We start from the raw sequence: 21498 nt of genomic DNA, 5'->3' as shown, positions 1-21498 counted from the left end.
GTTGGCACTCAGAAAATATTCCTATTAGTCATTGTTCTCTAGAGGACCAGAACTGTCACTATGAATGTATATATATATAATAGGCATGTTAATTATATTATATTAATATTTTATATTAAGTATTTCATATATATATATAACTAGAGAAATATTTTTTGGCTTCACAATAAGGATTGGATAGTTCAACAATGGCTGCTTGCAAACAGAAGAGACTGAGAGCCCAGTAGATGCTCAGTCCACAAGAGTAGATATGTCGGGGGATGTCAATCAGATACTGAAGGCCCAAAAGATTCCTGGAAAACCACTAATTTGAAGTCCCTGCTGGAAGGCCTAAGAAGCAGAGTTCTTTTTTTTTTTCCAATTTTTTATTGGATATTTTATTTATTTACATTTCAAATGTTATCTACTTTCCTAGTTTACCTTTCAAAAATCCCCTATCTCATCCTCCCTCCTCATGCTTCTGTGAGGGTGCTCACCCACCCATTCCCACCTCCCTGCCCTGACATTACCCTACACTGGGGCAAGAAGCCTTCCCAGGACTAAGGTTATCTCCTCCCATTGATATACAACAAGGCCATACTCTGCTACATATGCAGCTGGAGCCACGGGTCCCTCCATTTGTACTCTTTGGTTGGTGATCCTGGGAGCTCTGGGGATTCTGGTTCGTTGATATTGTTGTTCTTCCTATGGGTTGCAAACATCCTTTAGCTCCTTCAGTCCATTCTCTAACTCCTCCATTGGAGATCCCATGTTCAGTCCAATGGTTGGCTGTGAGCAGCCAACTCTGTATTGTTCAGGCTCTGAAAGAGCCTCTCAGGAGATAGCTACATCGGGCTTCTGTTGGTAAGCACTTCTTGGCACCCACAATAGTGTCTGGATTTGGTGTCTGTACATGGGATGGAGCCTCAGGTGGGGTAGTCTCTGGATAGGCTTTCCTTCAGTATTTGCTCCATACTTTGTCTCCTTATTTGCTCCTGTGAGTATTTTGTTCCCCCTTCTAAGAAGAACTGAAGCATCCACACTTTGGTCTTCCTTTTTCTTGAGCTTCACTTGGTCTGTAAATTGTATCTTAAGTATTCCGAGCTTTTATGCTAATATCCACTCATCAATGAGTGCATACCATTTGTGTTCTTTTCTGAGTTACCTTACTCAGGATATTTTCTAGTTCCATCCATTTGCCTAAGAATTTAATGAATTCTTTGATTATAATATCTGAGTAGTACTCCATTGTGTAAATGTACCATATTTTCTGTATCCATTCCTCTGTTGAGGGGCATCTGGGTTCTTTCCAGCTTCTGGCTATTATAAATAAGGCTGCTATGAACATAGTGGAGGATGTGCCCTTGTTATATGCTGGAGCATCTTTTGGGTATATTCCGAGGAGTGGTAGAGCTGGGCCCTCAGTTATACTATGTCCAATCTTCTGAGGAACCAGCAGACTGATTTCCAGAGTGGTTGTACCAGCTTACAATGCCACCAGCAATGGAGGAGTATTCCTCTTTCTCCACTTCCTCGCTAGCATCTACTGTCACCTGAGTTTTTATTTTAGCCATTCTGACTGGTGTGAGGTGGAATCTCAGGGTGGTTTTGATTTGCATTTCCCTGATGACTAATGGTGTTGAACATTTCTTTAGGTGCTTCTCAGCCATTGGGTATTCCTCAGTTGAGAATTCTTTGTTTAGATCTGTACCCCATTTTTAATAAGATTATTTGGTTCTTGTGTTCTTTGTATATATTGGATATTAGCCCTTTATTGGATGTAGGGTTGGTAAAGATCTTTTCCCAATCTGTTGGTTGCCATTTTGTCCTATTGACAGTGTCCTTTGCCTTACAGAAGCTTTGCAATTTTATGAGGTCCCATTTGTCTATTCTTGATCTTAGAGCATAAGCCACTGGTGTTCTGTTCAGGAAAATTTCCCCTGTGCCCATGTGCTTAAGGCTCTTCTCCACTTTCTCTTTTATTAGTTTCAGTGTCTTTGGTTTTATGAGGAGGTCCTTGATCCACTTGGACTCAAACTTTGTACAAGGAGATAAGAATGGATTGATTTGCATTCTTCTAAATGCTAACCGCCAGTTGAACCAGCACCATTTGTTGAAAATGTTGTCTTTTTTTTCCACTGGGTGGTTTTTCCTCCTTTGTCAAAGATCAAGTGACCATAGTTATATGAGTTCATTTCTGTGTCTTCAATTCTGTTCCACTGATTTACCTGCCTGTCTCTGTACAAATATGATGTAGTTTTATCACTATTACTCTGTAATACAGTTTGAAGTCAGGGATGGTTATTCCACCAGAGTTCTTTTATTGTTGAGAATAGTTTTCACTATCCTGGGTTTTTTGTTATTCCAAATGAGTTTTCAAATTGCTCTTTCTAACTCTATGAAGAATTGAGTTGGATTTTTTCTTTTTTCTTCCTTCCTTTCTTCCTTTATTTCATTCTTTACATTTCAACTGTCATTCTCTTACCCGCTTTACTCCCCACCTCCTGGAAACCCCTTATCCCACCCCTCTCCCCTGGCTTCTATAAGGGTATTCATAGAAGCCAGGGGAGAGGAGAGGAGGGATGGCGATTTTTACTATATTAATCCTGCCAATCCATGAGCATGGGAGATCTTTCCATCTTCTGAGGTCTTCTTTGACTTCTTTCTTCAGAAAAGTTATATAGATCTTTCACTTGCTTGGTTAGAGTCACCCAAAGGTATTTATTATTATTTGTGACTATCATGAAGGGTGTCATGTCCCTAATTTCTTTCTCAGCCTATTTATCCTTTGAGTACAGGAAGGCTACTGATTTGTTTGAGTTAATTTTATATCCAGCCACTTTTCTGAAGTTGTCTATCAGGTTTAGGAGTTCTCTGGTGGCATTTTTTGGGACACTTAATTACACTATCATATCATCTTCAAGTAGTGATATTTTGACTTCTTCTTTTCCAAGTTGTATCCCTTTGATCTTCTTTTGCTGTCTAAATGCTCTGGCTAGAACTTCGAATACTATATTGAATAGGTAGGGAAAGAGTGGGCAGCTTTGTCTAGTCCCTGATTTTAGTGGGATTGCTTCAAGTTTCTGTCCATTTAGTTTGCTGTATATTGCTTTTACTAGGTTTAGGTATGGATGTTGAATTCCTGATCTTTCCAAGACTTTTATCATGAAGGGGTGTTGAATTTTGTCAAATGCTTTCTCAGCATCTAATAAAATGATCATTTTTTCCTTTGAGTTTGCTTATTAGTGAATTATGTTGATGGATTTCCATATATTGAACCACCCCTGCATCCCTAGGATGAAGCCAACTAGATCATGATGGATGATTGTTTTGATGTGTTCTTGGATTTGGTTTGATCGAAATTTATTATTTTTGTATTGATAATCATAAGTGAAATTGGACTGAAGTTCTCTTTTTTTGTTAGGTCTTTGTGTAGTTTAGATATAAGTGTAATTGTGGCTTCACAGAATGAATTGGGTAGTTTTCCTTCTGTTTCTATTTTGTGGACTAGTTTGAAGAGTATTGATATTAGGTCATCTTTGAAGATCTGATAGAATTCTACACTAAAGCCATCTGCTCCTAGGCTTTTTGTTGTTGTTGTTGTTGTTGTTGTTGTTGTGAGAATTTTAATGACTGCTTCTATTCCTTTAGGGGTTATGGGACTGTTTAGATGGTTTATCTGATCCGGATTTAACTTTGGTACCTGGTATCTGTCTAGAAAATTGTCCATTCCATATAGACTTTCCAGATTTTTCTGTTTTGTTTTGAGTATAGGCTGTTATAGTAGAATCTGATGATTTTTCTGGTTTTTCTCACTTTCTGCTTTTATGTCTCCCTTTTAATTTCTGATTTTGCTAATTTGGATCTACCTCTGTGCCTTCTGGTTAGTCTGATGTGGCGGACCGTCCAGCGGCTTGCAAGAAACCGGGTATGGCTGAAGAGGCAGACTGGAGCTGAAAGAGAGGGAACTAAACGGATAAGAGAAAGAATGGAGCTAACTCAAGACTTTCTGATCAAAGATCAACTTTAATGTCGGGAACACACCTTATAAAGAAGGGGGGGGCCCATTTCCGCCAAATCATCCTTGGAGCCCAGCTGCAGGTGACCACGTGTAGCTCCAGAATAGCTAGGCAGCAGGTAGCAGCAGCAGCAGTGGCAGAACAATAGAGTGATCCAGGGAGGCAGGCTCCACCCCAGGTGATCTCCTAGTGACAAGTCAAGCCTGGCTCAGCCTGCTTCAGGCTGTGGGGGGAGGTTAAAGTCTGACTAAGGATTTTCTATCTTGTTGATTTTCTCAAAGAACCAACTCCTGGTTTTGTTGATTCCTTATATAGTTTGTTTTGTTTCTACTTGGTTGATTTCAGTCCTGAGTTTGATTATTTCCTGCCATTTACTCCTCTTGGATGTATTTGTTTCTTTTTATTATAGCGCTTTCAGATGTACTGTTAAGCTGGTAGTATATGCTCTCACCAGTTTCTTTTTGGAGGCACTCAGAACTATGAGTTTTTCTCTTAGCACTTCTCTCATTGTGTCCCATAAGTTTGGGTGTGCTCTGCTTCCATTTTCATTGAATTCTAAAAAGTCTTTAATTTTTGTTTTTATTCCTTCCTTGACCAAGCTATGATTGAGTGGAGCATTGTTCAGCCTCCATGTGTATGTGGGCTTCCTGCTGTTTTTATTGTCATTGAAGACCAGCCTTAGTTCATGGTGATCTGATAGGATGCATGGGATTATTTCAATCTTCTTGTATCTGTTGAGGCCTGTTTTGTGACTGATTATATAGTCAGTTTTGGGGAAGGTTCCATGATGTGCTGAGAAGGAGGTATATTCTTTCAATTTAGGATGAAATTTTCCATAGATACCTGTTAAATCCATCTGTTAAATTAATATCTTCTTTTAGTTTCACTATGTCTCTGTTTAGTTTCTGTTTCCATGATCTGTCCGTTGATGAGAGTGCGGTGTTGAAGTCTCCCATTGTTATTGTGTGAGGTGCAATGTGTGATTTGAGTTTTAGTAAAGTTTCTTTTATGAATGTGGGTGCCCTAGCATTTGGAGCAGAGACATTCAGAATTGAGAGTTTATCTTGGTGCATTTTCCTTTGACAAGTATGAAGAGTCCTTCCTTATCTTTTTTGATAATTTCTGGTGGAAAGTCGATTTTATTTGGTATTAGAATGGGTACTCCAGCTTGGGTTTTAGAACATTTGCTTGTAAAATTGTTTTCCAGCCTTTTACTCTGAGTTAGTATCTTTCTTTGCCACTGAGACTCTTTCCTGTATGCAGCAAACTGTTGGGTCTTATTTACATATCCAGTCTGTTAATCTATTTCTTTTTATTGGGGAATTGAGTCCATTGACTTTAAGAGATATTAAGGAGTAGTGATGTTGCCTCCTGTCATTTTTGTTGTTAGGGGTGAAATTAAGTTAGTGTGGTTATCTTTTTTGGGTTTGTTGAAATAAGATTACTTTCTTCCTTTCTCTAGGGTATAGTTTCCCTTCTTGTGTTGGAGTTTTCCATCTATTATACTTTGTAGGTCTGGATTTGTGGAAAGATATTGTGTAAATTTGGTTTTGTCATGGAATATCTTGGTTTCTCCATCTATGGTAATTGAGAGTTTTTCTGGGTATAGTAGCCTGGGCTAGCATTTGTGTTCTCTTATGTTCTGTATGACATCTGCCCAGGCTTTATAGTCTCTGGTGAGAAGTCTGGGGTAATTCTGATAGGTCTGCCTTTATATGTTACTTGACCTTTTTCCCTTACTAATTTTAATAGCCTTTATTTGTTTTGTGCATTTGGTATTTCGACTATTATGTGACAGGAGGAATTTCTTTTCTGATCCAATCTCTTTGGTGTTCTGTAGGCTTCTTGTATGTTCATGGGCATCTCTTTCTTTTGGTTAGGGACGTTTTCTTCTATAATTTTGATGAAGATATTTACTGGCCCTTTAAGTTGGAAATCTTTGCTCTCTTCCATACCTATTATCCTTAGGTTTGATATTCTCATTGTGTCCTGGATTTCCTGGATGTTTGGGGTTAGGAGTTTTTTGCATTTTGCATTTTGCTTGACACCTGTGTCAATGTTTTCTATGGTATCTTCTGCACCTGAGATTCTTTTCTCTCTCTTGTATTCTGTTGCTGATATTTGCAACTATGCCTCCTGATCTTTTTTCTAGGTTTTCTAACTCCAGGGTTGTCTCTCATTGTGATTTTTTTTATTGTTTCTATTTCCAGTTTTAGATTCTGGATGGTTTTGTTCAATTCCTTCACCTGTATGCTCTATTTTCCTGTAATTCTTTAAGGAAATTTTGTGTTTCCTCTTTAAAGACTTCTACCTGTTTGCCTGTGTTCTGTATTTCTTCACAGAAGTTATTTATGTCCAAGAAGCTGAGCTCTAATATCAAGGATGGATGGCTGTGAAGGAAGATTCATGTACTCCAGGAAGGCAAAACAGCATTCTTTTTCCCTGGTACCTATTTATGTTATAGATCATACACAGAGATGTGGCACACACCCTAAGTAAGAGTCTTTTCTTCTCTTATTATTACCTCACTGATCCACCCCGAAGTGGTTCCAGATCCAATCAAGTTAACAAGCAAGATTATCTATCAGAGTAGGTGATGAGATGAATAGCTAGAACAAAATTATCTTCCAGATACTCCTTTTTCAACTAAAGTCCCTTGTGTTCACAGGAAACCACACGTAAGATACATACTTAAGGGTAGAAAGGTCTGAGACCCCACTCTTGATCTCAGAATGTATGAAGCATGGCTGTAAAGATGATTCAGACTGGAAACCACTTGCAAGCATGAGGAACGGAGTTCAATCATAAAATGTATGTTTAAAAAAGAAGCTAAGTGTGGTAGCATGCATTTTCAATCTCAGCTCTAGGAAACAGATAGGTGGATCGCTGTGCTGCTAGCAAGTGCCAAGCCACTGAGAGATACTGTCACAGAAACGAAGGTGGACAGGCACTAAAACAGTGACACTTGAGGATATCCTCTGGACTCCACCACATGCACACAGACAGACCTGTATACACTCATGAATCCAGAGAGAGAGGAGAGAGGAGGGAGGGGAAGGAAGAAGAAGAAAAGAAGAATACAATCCACAAGACTCCGTGGCAGAATAGAACTGATGCAGACACCAAGGAAACACTAGCTAGGAAGCAGATAGGATGGAGGGGGAGGAACCCTAAGTTTGGGTGGCCAAGAAAGATGTCAAGGACTCCAGATCCCTCTCTGTATCCTAAGAGCCTTTCAGATATCTGAGACCCTGACAACATAGTGACATGAGAGGGTGTGCTTGGGAAGAAGAAACAGCAGGTTAAAAGACAAATGGAATCTTGTCAAGGAGACACCCAGTGCTGAGAACAGAGCTTGGAAGAAATGGAGCAAATATTTGCCAGACTGTGCTCTGGGTAATATAGCCAAGCAGGCTGGCAGACCTTGCTAAAAAATTCAAAGGGATGTCTTCCTTACTTGGAAGAGAATTTTCCTTGTAACTATTAAGTTGTCTTTGTTAAAATGTAAGCTTTCGCAGGGACAATGGGTCAGCCAGTGAAATGCTTGAGGGGCAAGCACAAGAACTTTGTGCAAAAAAATCTGGGCATGATGATGCATGCTTCTAATCCCAGATCTGAGTAGGCCCAGCCACATGGATCATTGGAGCTCACTGGCCAGCCAGCCTACCCTGCTTAGAGAATCCAAGGTGCCAGTGAGAAATCCTGTGTTTAAAAAAAATGAGGCTGGTTCTTGAGGAATGATACCCAGAATTGACCTCTGATCCCTTCATGCACGTGCACACATGGCACATGCACCTGCATGAATGTATATCCATATACATGTGAATATACAAATATGAGCTTTGAATTCCAACAGGACTAAGCTCAAAACCACCCTTCTCTATACCTGCCAGTGGCCTCATCTTTTCATATCTCTGTTTTTCAAAAGGAATAAATACATTTTCATGGAGCTAAAAACAGCAGGGATTAATAATTCTTGCTTCTTCCACTGTTTTTGCCAATAATTAATTTTGTTTGCATTTTGAGACAGTCAAGAGTTTTCTCCAGTACCTGGTTTGGAGATCTATAAATATTTGAGAGATCATCTCACTGTGTCTGTCTGTTTTGTGCTATTTAAACAATGCCTGAGATAGGGTAGTTTTATATATATGAGAGAAAGAAAGAGAGAGACCTACTAGTATAGCTTTGGTGAATGGAAAAGCCCAAAGTCAAGGGTCTGCCTTTGTTGAAGGTCTCCTTGATCATCACCCTGTGATGGAAGAGTAGAGACAAGAGAGTATGCGGAAGAGAGTGGAAGAGGAACCTATACTCATGGTAATAATTTCAGTCCTGTGATAAGAGAACTAAGCCACTGAAGTGGCAAAGATAAATTATCATGCAAGCATCCCACTCTTCAGCATCTTTGCTCTAAGAACTAACTGAGTTTCCAAAACATAAACTGTAGTGACACGTTCAAATCAAAGCTCAATTCAACAAGAGGAAATATATCTGAACTCTTTGGTCTATACATTATACTACCCCTACCCCATTCCTCCAGAACTGTAGATAACCACACATATGAAACTAAGAGAAGAAAAAATTACCCAGAGAAAGTGGCTGAGCAGCTGTCTTGTGTGTTTGGGAAAAATATCACATATTTCTTCTTAGATAATATTGCAAAAATTGGGACTGGGGCGGTGGCTCACTTGTTTTTTTTTTTTTTTCTTTCCATTTTTTATTAGGTATTTAGCTCATTTACATTTCCAATGCTATACCAAAAGTCCCCCATACCCACCCACCCCCACTCCCCTACCCGCCCACTCCTCCTTTTTGGCCCTGGCGTTCCCCTGTTCTGGGGCATATAAAGTTTGTGTGTCCAATGGGCCTCTCTTTCCAGTGATGGCCGACTAGGCCATCTTTTGATACATATGCAGCTAGAGTCAAGAGCTCCGGGGTACTGGTTAGTTCATAATGTTGATCCACCTATAGGGTTGCAGATCCCTTTAGCTCCTTGGGTACTTTCTCTAGCTCCTCCATTGGGAGCCCTGTGATCCATCCATTAGCTGACTGTGAGCATCCACTTCTGTGTTTGCTAGGCCCCGGCATAATCTCACAAAAGACAGCTACATCTGGGTCCTTTCGATAAAATCTTGCTAGTGTATGCAATGGTGTCAGCGTTTGGATGCTGATTATGGGGTGGATCCCTGGATAAGGCAGTCTCTACATGGTCCATCCTTTCATCTCAGCTCCAAACTTTGTCTCTGTAACTCCTTCCAAGGGTGTTTTGTTCCCACTTCTAAGGAGGGGCATAGTGTCCACACTTCAGTCTTCATTTTTCTTGAGTTTCATGTGTTTAGCAAATTGTATCTTATATCTTGGGTATCCTAGGTTTTGGGCTAATATCCACTTATCAGTGAGTACATATTGTGTGAGTTCCTTTGTGAATGTGTTACCTCACTCAGGATGATGCCCTCCAGGTCCATCCATTTGGCTAGGAATTTCATAAATTCATTCTTTTTAATAGCTGAGTAGTACTCCATTGTGTAGATGTACCACATTTTCTGTATCCATTCCTCTGTTGAGGGGCATCTGGGTTCTTTCCAGCTTCTGGCTATTATAAATAAGGCTGCTATGAACATAGTGGAGCATGTGTCCTTCTTACCAGTTGGGGCATCTTCTGGATATATGCCCAGGAGAGGTATTGCTGGATCCTCCGGTAGTACTATGTCCAATTTTCTGAGGAACCGCCAGACGGATTTCCAGAGTGGTTGTACAAGCCTGCAATCCCACCAACAAAGGAGGAGTGTTCCTCTTTCTCCACATCCTCGCCAGCATCTGCTGTCACCTGAATTTTTGATCTTAGCCATTCTGACTGGTGTGAGGTGGAATCTCAGGGTTGTTTTGATTTGCATTTCCCTGATGATTAAGGATGTTGAACATTTTTTCAGGTGCTTCTCTGCCATTCGGTATTCCTCAGGTGAGAATTCTTTGTTCAGTTCTGAGCCCCATTTTTTAATGGGGTTGTTTGATTTTCTGAAGTCCACCTTCTTGAGTTCTTTATATATGTTGGATATTAGTCCCCTATCTGATTTAGGATAGGTAAAGATCCTTTCCCAATCTGTTGGTGGTCTCTTTGTGTTATTGACGGTGTCTTTTGCCTTGCAGAAACTTTGGAGTTTCATTAGGTCCCATTTGTCAATTCTCGATCTTACAGCACAAGCCATTGCTGTTCTGTTCAGAAATTTTTCCCCTGTGCCCATATCTTCAAGGCTTTTCCCCACTTTCTCCTCTATAAGTTTCAGTGTCTCTGGTTTTATGTGAAGTTCTTTGATCCATTTAGATTTGACCTTAGTACAAGGAGATAAGTATGGATCAATTCACATTCTTCTACATGATAACAACCAGTTGTGCCAGCACCATTTGTTGAAAATGCTGTCTTTCTTCCACTGGATGGTTTTAGCTCCCTTGTCGAAGATCAAGTGACCATAGGTGTGTGGGTTCATTTCTGGGACTTCAATTCTATTCCATTGGTCTACTTGTCTGTCTCTATACCAGTACCATGCAGTTTTTACCACAATTGCTCTGTAGTAAAGCTTTAGGTCAGGCATGGTGATTCCACCAGAGGTTCTTTTATCCTTGAGAAGAGTTTTTGCTATCCTAGGTTTTTTGTTATTCCAGATGAATTTGCAAATTGCTCCTTCTAATTCGTTGAAGAATTGAGTTGGAATTTTGATGGGGATTGCATTGAATCTGTAGATTGCTTTTGGCAAGATAGCCATTTTTACAATATTGATCCTGCCAATCCATGAGCATGGGAGATCTTTCCATCTTCTGAGATCTTCTTTAATTTCTTTCTTCAGAGACTTGAAGTTTTTATCATACAGATCTTTCACTTCCTTAGTTAGAGTCACGCCGAGATATTTTATATTATTTGTGACTATTGAGAAGGGTGTTGTTTCCCTAATTTCTTTCTCAGCCTGTTTATTCTTTGTGTAGAGAAAGGCCATTGACTTGTTTGAGTTAATTTTCTATCCAGCTACTTCACCGAAGCTGTTTATCAGGTTTAGGAGTTCTCTGGTGGAATTTTTAGGGTCACTTATATATACTATCATATCATCTGCAAAAAGTGATATTTTGACTTCCTCCTTTCCAATTTGTATCCCCTTGATCTCCTTTTGTTGTCGAATTGCTCTGGCTAATACTTCAAGTACTATGTTGAAAAGGTAGGGAGAAAGTGGGCAGCCTTGTCTAGTCCCTGATTTTAGTGGGATTGCTTCCAGCTTCTCTCCATTTACTTTGATGTTGGCTACTGGTTTGCTGTAGATTGCTTTTATCATGTTTAGGTATGGGCCTTGAATTCCTGATCTTTCCAGAACTTTTATCATGAATGGGTATTGGATCTTGTCAAATGCTTTTTCTGCATCCAACGAGATGATCATGTGGTTTTTGTCTTTGAGTTTGTTTATATAGTGGATTACATTGATGGATTTTCGTATATTAAGCCATCCCTGCATTCCTGGAATAAAACCTACTTGGTCAGGATGGATGATTGCTTTAATGTGTTCTTGGATTCGGTTAGCGAGAATTTTATTGAGGATTTTTGCATCGATATTCATAAGAGAAATTGGTCTGAAGTTCTCTATCTTTGTTGGATCTTTCTGTGGTTTAGGTATCAGAGTAATAGTGGCTTCATAAAATGAGTTGGGTAGAGTACTTTCTACTTCTATCTTGTGAAAAAGTTTGTGCAGAACTGGAATTAGATCTTCTTTGAAGGTCTGATAGAACTCTGCACTAAACCCGTCTGGTCCTGGGCTTTTTTTGGCTGGGAGACTATTTATAACTGCTTTTATTTCTTTAGGGGATATGGGACTGTTTAGAAGGTCAACTTGATCCTGATTCAACTTTGGTACCTGGTATCTGTCCAGAAATTTGTCCATTTCGTCCAGGTTTTCCAGTTTTGTTGAGTATAGCCTTTTGTAGAAGGATCTGATGGTGTTTTGGATTTCTTCAGGATCTGTTGTTATGTCTCCCTTTTCAGTTCTGATTTTGTTAATTAGGGTTTTGTCTCTGTGCCCTCTAGTGAGTCTAGCTAAGGGTTTATCTATCTTGTTGATTTTCTCAAAGAACCAACTCCTCGTTTGGTTAATTCTTTGAATAGTTCTTCTTGTTTCCACTTGGTTGATTTCACCCCTGAGTTTGATTATTTCCTGCCGTCTACTCCTCTTGGGTGAATTTGCTTCCTTTTTTTCGAGAGCTTTTAGATGTGTTGTTAAGCTGCTAGTATGTGCTCTCTCCCGTTTCTTCATGGAGGCACTCAGAGCTATGAGTTTCCCTCTTAGAAATGCTTTCATTGTGTCCCAAAGGTTTGGGTACGTTGTGGCTTCATTTTCATTAAACTCTAAAAAGTCTTTAATTTCTTTCTTTATTCCTTCCTTGACCAAGGTATCATTGAGAAGAGTGTTGTTCAGTTTCCACGTGAGTGTTGGCTTTCTGTTATTTTTTTTGTTATTAAAGATCAGCCTTAGTGCATGGTGATCTGATAGGATACATGGGACAATTTCAATATTTTTGAATCTGTTGAGGCCTGTTTTGTGACCTATTATGTGGTCAATTTTGGAGAAGGTACCATGAGGTGCTGAGAAGAAGGTATATCCTTTTGTTTTAGGATAAAATGTTCTGTAGATATCTGTCAGATCCATTTGTTTCATCACTTCTGTTAGTTTCAGTGTGTCCCTGTTTAGTTTCTGTTTCCATGATCTGTCCATTGGTGAAAGTGGTGTGTTGAAGTCTCCCACTATTATTGTGTGAGGTGCAATGTGTGCTTTGAGCTTTACTAAAGTTTCTTTAATGAATGTGGCTGCCCTTGTATTTGGAGCATAGATATTCAGAATTGAGAGTTCCTCTTGGAGGATTTTACCTTTGATGAGAACAAAGTGCCCCTCCTTGTCTTTTTTGATGACTTTGGGTTGGAAGTCAATCTTATCAGATATTAGGATGGCTACTCCAGCTTGTTTCTTCATACCATTTGCTTGGAAAATTGTTTTCCAGCCTTTTATTCTGAGGTAGTGTCTATCTTTTTCTCTGAGATGTGTCTCCTGTAAACAGCAAAATGTTGGGTCTTGTTTGTGTAGCCAGTTTGTTAGTCTATGTCTTTTTATTGGGGAGTTGAGACCATTGATGTTAAGAGATATTAAGGAAAAGTAATTGTTGCTTCCTGTTATTTTTGTTGTTAAAGTTGGCATTCTGTTCTTGTGGCTGTCTTCTTTTAGGTTTGTTGAGGGATTACCTTCTTGTTTTTTCTAGGGCATTGTTCCCGTTCTTGTATTGGTTTTTTTCTGTTATTAACCTTTGAAGGGCTGGATTCGTGGAGAGATAATGTGTGAATTTGGTTTTGTCGTGGAATACTTTGGTTTCTCCATCTATGGTAATTGAGAGTTTGGCTGGGTATAGTAGCCTGGGCTGGAATTTGTGTTCTCTTAGTGTCTGTATAACATCTGTCCAGGCTCTTCTGGCTTTCATAGTCTCTGGTGAAAAATCTGGTGTAATTCTGATAGGCTTGCCTTTGTATGTTACTTGACCTATTTCCCTTACCGCTTTTAGTATTCTATCTTTATTTAGTGCATTTGTTGTTCTGATTATTATGTGTCGGGAGGAATTTCTTTTCTGGTCCAGTCTATTTGGAGTTCTGTAGGCTTCTTGTATGTTCATAGGTATCTCTTTCTTTATATTTGGGAAGTTTTCTTCAATAATTTTGTTGAAGATGTTTGCTGGTCCTTTGAGTTGAAAATCTTCATTCTCATCCACTCCTATTATCCGTAGGTTTGGTCTTCTCATTGTGTCCTGGATTTCCTGGATATTTTGAGTTAGGATCTTTTTGCATTTTCCATTTTCTTTGATTGTTGTGCCGATGTTCTCTATGGAATCTTCTGCACCTGAGATTCTCTCTTCCATCTCTTGTATTCTGTTGCTGATGCTCAAATCTATGGTTCCAGATTTCTTTCCTAGGGTTTCTATCTCCAGTGTTGCCTCACTTTGAGTTTTCTTTATTGTTTCTACTTCCCTTTTTAGGTCTAGTATGGTTTTGTTCATTTCCATCACCTGTTTGTATGTTTTTTCCTCTTTTTCTGTAAGGACTTCTACCTGTTTGATTGTGTTTTCCTGTTTTTCTTTAAGGACTTGTAACTCTTTAGCAGTGTTCTCCTGTATTTCTTTAAGTGATTTATTAAAGTCCTTCTTGATGTCCTCTACCATCATCATGAGATATGCTTTTAAATCTAGTTCTAGGTTTTCGGGTGTGTTGGGGTGCCCTGGACTGGGCGAAGTGGGAGTGCTGGGTTCTGATGATGGTGAGTGGTCTTGGTTCCTGTTAGTAGGATTCCTATGTTTACCTTTCGCCATCTGGTAATCTCTGGAGTTAGTAGTTTTAGTTGACTCTGTTTAGAGATTGTTCTTCTGGTGATTCTGTTACTGTCTCTCAGCAGACCTGGGAGACAGATTCTCTCCTCTGAGTTTCAGTGCTCAGAGCACTCTCTGCTGGCAAGCTCTCTTACAGGGAAGGTGCGCAGATATCTTGTTTTTGGACCTCCTCCTGGTCGAAGAAGAAGGCCCAAAACAGGGCCTCTCTCAGAAGCTGTGTTGCTTTGGCAGTTCCCAGAAGCTGTCAGCTTCTGTGGTGCAGACTCTCACCTGTGCAGACTAAAATCCTAAGTTCCAGGGAGTCCTGGAACCAAGATGGTGACCGCTGCTCCTGAGGCTGAGGCCGTCTCCCGAGCCAGGCGGTCACCTGTCCTCTGGTCCGGACGGTGGCCGGTTGTCTGCGGCCCGCCCAGGCTGCTGCCTCAGCGGCTCTGTGCTTCTGCCCGTCCCAGAAGCTGTCCGGTTCTCTGGCGCACCCTCTAACCTGTTCAGACTAATTTCCTAAGTTCTGCTGAGTCCCGGAACCAAGATGGCGACCGCTGCTGCTGAGGCTGAGGCCGTCTCCCGAGCCAGGCGGACACCTGTCCTCTGGTCCGGACGGTGGCCGGTTGTCTGCGGCCCGCCCAGCCTGCTGCCTCAGCGGCTCTCGCGGTGGCTCACTTGTAAAGGTCCTGCTTAAATCACACAAAGATCTGAGTTTTAACCCCTGAACCCATATGATGACACACATCTGTGATCACGGCTCTGGCAAAGCAGATGCCTGAGCCTCCCTGGCCTAACAGTCTACCCAAATCAATTAAGTTTTGGTCCAGTGAGAGACCCTGTCTCAAAAAATGAAGGGGAGGGCAGCTGAGAAATGACACCCAAGATTGACCTCTGGCCTCCACAAACATGTACACAAATATGCACATGTACTTGTATGCACACACACACACAAATATATATACACAGATACATACAGATATCAATCAATTAATAAATAAGAAAAGTTCAAAACTTAATAAGCACTTTGTACAAATACAATATGTTAATAGGAAGTAGGCCATTCCAGTGAACAAAAAACAGTTATGTTGATGGGCTCTTTCCAGCCAATTTTGTAGTTTAGATAGAGATTGGCAATCTTCTATGAAATGCCATATAGTAACTATCACAGTATTTATGGTCACGGTCTCTGTCAGAGACACTCAACTTTGTCACCATGGTGTGAAAACCATGAAGACAAGATCTAACCCAAGGGGCACCCTGTGCTACCACGTGACTGTTGATACACTGACATCTAGATCATGTACAGTGCACAAGTCAGAAAATACTGTCTTCAGAGACCCCTAGCACACCTGTAAATTCTTGCAGAAAGCAACTTGGACTCTCATGGCTGCACAGAATAGTACGTATTAGATGTGATGTTTTGCTTGCCAGTGCTGACCTGGTGGTTACAGGCTAACAGAATCTCAGGAGTTCTCCTGCCTAGCCCCACCCCACCCCCACCGTGGGGAATGCATTTACAAAAGGAAAGTTCACTTATTTATAATCAATGGGAATTCTCAGATCAGCATCAAAGAATGTGGCTATTGCTGACTCAGAGAAAGGAAAGGAAGAAAGGGGGGGAGAGGAAAAAAAGAAAGAGGAAAACTGTGAAGGGAAGGAATTGGAAAAGAGGGAGGAAGGGGAAGAAGGCATCTTAGTTACTGTTGTAGTAATTATTTAATTTCAGTCAGGAGTTTCTACCCCACCTTTGATTATTCAATTCCCAGATAAAAGACACATAATTTTTATATTTATAATAAGCTTTACATGTTAGAGCTAGACAAATATCTATCCTCTATGCTTTTGGAATTTACTTCCCTAGCAATAACCCCAAATTATAACTTGCTATGTTCCAACTGGGTTGCTCTTAACCCCAATTGATCAGCTCTCATGGCCATGTTTTCGTAACTCATCTATGCTCACCAGTTGGCATCTCCTCCATGCCCTCCCCTTCTCCCCCTCATCCTCTCTCTCCCTCTCCCCCTTTCTCCCCCTTTCTCTCTCTATCTCCCCCATAGTGGTCCCTACTTTCAACCTCATGCCCAGGAACCAAAAAACTCTGCCTATATCTCTTCTGCCCAGCTATAGGCTGTAGGCATTTGTATTCATCAATCATGGAATAACTTATGGGACAAGGTTACATAGGATCACTTGGGTCTATATCACTTGGGGTCTTGTGTAGATTCTTTCATCCCTGGGGGCAACCAAGCCTTAGGGACCAGTATTTAGCATTACAATACATAGGGAAATATCTAACCTCAGCAAGTTACTTTCTATTGCAGTGACAATGGAACTTACAAAAAAGAAAATTTTAATTGGGTGCTTGCTTACAGTTCCAGAGGATGAGTCCATGACCATCACAATGGGAAGCCTGGCAGCAGGCTGGCAGCAGGCACTGGAGCAGGAGCTGACACCTAACATGTTAAGACAACAACCACAGACAGAGAGAGAGGCAGTAACTGGAAATAACATGGGTTTTTTAAACCTCCAAGCTTAACCCCAATGACACACCTCCTCTAATAAGGCCACACCTTCTACTTCTACCCAGAAAAAAAAATTTCACCAACTTTGGAAACCGGTTTCAAATATATGAGGCTATAGGGACCTCCCCACTCATTCAAATCACCACAAAATAGAAAAAGAGGGAAGGGAGGAGAGAGGGAGGGAGGGAGGGAGGGAGGGAGGGAGGGAGGGAAGGAAGGAAGGAAGGAAGGAAGGAAGGAAGGAAGGAAGGAAGGAAGGAAGGAAGGAAGGAAGGAAGGAAGGAAGGAAGGAAGAGGAAAGGAGAAGGAGGGAAAAAGAAAACTCTTCTTTTTCCAACTTTTTGGTTTTATTCAGTGTCGATGCCAAGGATGTCACATCCTTACTTTCTACACATTTTAGTTTACTTGATCATGAGTTTGCTGTGACTAAGCTTCCTAGAAGTGAAATGGGATACACAGCACGTCACGACAGGCGCCTGCGCAGTGTGCTTTCCACTTGCATGCTATGAGGAGGCATTCAGGGGATAGAAGCTGTAAAACACTGTGCTGTCATTTCACCTTCACACGAAACCACCAAAGGAAATCGAGTAGACAAGACATAAAAGGCCACTTTCTCCTTTTAAAATTGCTTTACATATTTTAATTCTTGTGTTTCCCTTGGGGTTAGATATTTCGGTCACACGGTTATCCAATTAAAATGAAAACTCTCTGCTTTATCCTTTAGGCGAGGACAGCTGCCAGCTGCTAAGTTTTATAAAGTCTTTAATCTCGTCCATAAATATTTAACAAGAACTGGTTGGTACACAGACCAGAGCAAAGTAAGAAATCAAAGGGAAAAATCTTAGGAGTAACCTCTATTGCATGTGAAAGCCATATAAAACAAAACCAGAATGACCACCCTCCTCTTTTTACTAAAAATCTAACGTATTTCTGAGTATTTTGATCAGTCTTTAGCCTGCTTGTCCTCACAGATGTACTAGGATGGCCATATTATAAAGAGATGTTTAATGAGATGGTCTGCCCTTTTCTTCAGTTTCCTGCCATTTGTTTCAGAGCTGGCCTCAGCTGTTTCCATGGAAACCCACAGGGAGGCTCTCTAAGAATTTTAGCAGCATTTGAACTTAGAGATCTGTGTGTGTGTACATGTTTTGCATTATTTTTGCATCATATGTACACATATGTGTGCTGGTATGTGTACCCACGCATATACAGGGTAAAGCCGAAGAGAGTAGCAGGTATCTTGCCCTATCAGTCTATTCTTTATTCACTTGAGAATAAAGACTACTGGTTCTATCACTGAACCAGAATCTAGTAGCTAGCAAGCCCCAGAAATTCTCTTGTTTCAGGCTCTAACAGTCCTCAGGTTGGAGATGTGCCCATGTCTTTGGTTGCTAGATTCATGCTTGCACAGTGAATGCTTTTTTACACTGAGCCATCTCCCCAGCCCAAGAGCCCTTTTGTAAAATTCTTATCTATATGCATGCACAAGCACACATACACAAATACACACCTCTCTATCCAGACCAGCAGTATTCTATACATCACTGTCATAACATTCCATATTCCTTAAACCTCACAATAAGCAACTAAATACCCCAGCACATGTGCATGCATGCACACGCACAGGGGCAATGGGAAAAAAGTAATTAAAAATAAGCAAAAACTATACCTCCCATCTTGTTATACTCAAGAGGGAAAGCTTGGACCTACTTGCTCTGGGTATTTAGACTTTGTTCTCTCTCCCATCATTGTCAGGTCTATTCTGCAACAGCTTTGACCTTTTAACAACGTCTTCACTTCCACCTCTCCCCGGGGCATTCAGGCTCACATGGAACCATTGGGCATACTAAAGAAGACACTGACAGTCCTTTTAGACCAGTTTCTCTAACTTGCTTCAGTAACTGTCAGATCTCAGAACTGAATGACTGCTGCTGGTAAGAGTTCTTCAGTGCCACCCGGAGTCCTCAGCTGTGCCCTAAGCTCACTTGATTCCATCCTGACTCTTTCCACAAGCAAGCCAATATCAGACAGCAATCACTGTGTGAATGGGCTGAGTATTTGTTACTTTTCTCACTGCTGTGACAAAACATCTGACAAATGCCACTTAAGGAAGGAGGGGCTTGGTTTTGCTCACAGTTTGGGGGTGCACAGCTCATTATAGAGAAGGGAGCATGATGCCAATAGTGTGAAGCAGCTGTTCACATTGCATCAACAATCAGAAAGATGGGTCAATGACACCTTCTCTTTTCTATTTAGTCTAGGACCCCAGCCCTTGAGATGGTGCTACCCACATCCAGGATGCATGAATCTTCTCCCTTTAATTAACATACTCTAGAAACTCAGTCACAGACACACCCAAAGGTTCATCTTCCAGGGCATTCTTCATCCTGTCATATTGACAATATTAACTATCCCAAGTAGGTAAAGGGTAACCAGATGGAAGGAATGACAGCCTAAGATGGTGTCTTAGTTAAGAGTTTCATTGCTGAGAAGGGACACCATGACCATGACAATTCTAATAATGGAACCCATTTCATGGAGGCTGGCTTACAGTTTCAGAAGCCTAGTCCATTACCATCATGGTAGGAAGCATGGTACCCAGGCAGACATGGTGCTGGAATGAAGGAGCTGAGGGGTCTACATCTTGATCTGCAGGCAGCAGAAGGGGACTGGATTTCATACTGGGCAGCACTTGAGCATAGGAGACCTCAAAGCCCACCCCCACAATGACATACTTCCTCCAGCAAGGTCACACCTACTCTAACAAGGCCATGCCTCCTAATAATACCACAACCTATAGGCCAAGTATTCAAACTCATGAGTCTATGATGGCTAAGGCTATTCAAACCAGCACAGATGGAATAACACTGACCGCTGTTTGTTCTTTTGCCTTCCATGGTCTAGTTCAATAATCCTGGACCTTCAGGACATCCCTCATCCCCCCTTGCTTTATTCTGTCTTGAGTTCCTTCTATCATCAAAATGCAAGGTTTTCTGCTTACAAAACCTTGAGGAAGCTTACTGTAGGAGTTTTGTAAGCTTTTGGGGTTGCTTTCCTCAAAAAAAAAAAAAATGCCTCTTCTGACCCAGTTCCTTCATACCTGGTACTAACATCCATTCTAGTGCTCCACACTGCAGTCACTCATGCCAAATAGAGCATCTACCTTCCGGCAGGCACAATCCTAGACAGTAGGCTTGTTGTTAGGTTGCAGACCTTACAGAAGTTGTCATTTAGCTAACTAGAAGCTGTAGCTTTGAGATCTCTAGCCACAGATCCCCGCACCATCTTTTCAGACATGGTTAAATGACAATGCCTTCTGTGACCCTGTAGTCCTTCCCCATCCCCAGTACAGCAGGCAAGCCCAGACCCTGCTGCCATCCAGTAGTTTGTTTGTTGTTGTTGTTGTTGTTGTTGTTGTTTTGTTTTGACTCCTGACACCCCTATCCAGTGCCTCTGTGACTCTTACCATGCAGACTCAGTCACATGATGTAGAACTTTCTCCCTCCCTCAGAAACCAGTAACAACAAAGGTATTCCTTTGTCTCACATGACTGAAGGCTCTTTGTCTCCCATTAGGACCCTGTCATGCTGTCATACTGACATTTTGCTCTCACCTGCTTAGCACCTTGCTGTCAGACATACAGAAACCTTGATCTAAAATTCATCTAGTACTTAGAGCAGAGACTTAAGTGCCTGCCTCCCTGGAGCCTAGGCACTGCCTTCCATTCACCTAGCCTGATCATGGCTCCATTCCTTCCTAGTCCCTGATTCACAGCTAAGCTTTGGGTTGTCACTCCTCCATGCATGTCTTCATCGGTGCCTCACTGTTTTCACTACCCTTTCCTTGATGTGGGCTCAAATGTACCCAACGCTGTGTTTTACTTTTATTATTATCTCAAGTTAGGTCATTAGATAGCCCCTGTCTTGCTCTGATTTCTATTGCTGTGATAAAACACTGACTAAAAGCAATGTTGATGAGATGAGAGGGTTTATTTCACTCACATTTCCACATTGTAGTCCATCCTTGAAGAAAGTCAGGACAAGAGCCTGGAGGCAGAGGCTGGAGCAGAAGCCATGGAGGAAGTCTTCTTTGCTCCTCGTAGCTTGCTCGCCCTGCTTTTTGTTTGTTTCATTTTTTAGATTATAGTATAATTATGTTTCTCTCTTACCTTTCCTCCCTCTAAATACTTCATACCCTTCTCTACTCTTCTTCATATTCATGATCTCCTTTTTAATTGTTATTGCATATATTCACAAATAATCATATGTATATATATACATTTAAATATAATTTGTTCAGTTCACATGTTACTTGTATGTATGTTTTGGGGACTGACCATTTAGCACTGGTGTGGTTTTCCCTGAGGAAACCACCTCTCCCATTCTCAGCTTCCCTCAGGTGCCTATAGCTCTTCGTGAAGAGTTGACACTTTGCGGTCTTGTTCACATCCACTTTGGCATGTCCACAATGGCCAACCTTATTCAATTCAAGTTAGGTTGCAGACCTTATAGAAGCTATCACTTCATGGAACAAGAAGCTGCAGCCTTAAAGAGCTCTAGTCACACAGCCCTGCATCATCTTTTAGACATCCTTATCTG

Source organism: Mus musculus, chromosome 1 (genome assembly GCF_000001635.26).
Source record: "Mus musculus strain C57BL/6J chromosome 1, GRCm38.p6 C57BL/6J".
NCBI lineage: Eukaryota > Metazoa > Chordata > Mammalia > Rodentia > Muridae > Mus > Mus musculus.
This window is presented reverse-complemented; position numbering follows the sequence as displayed.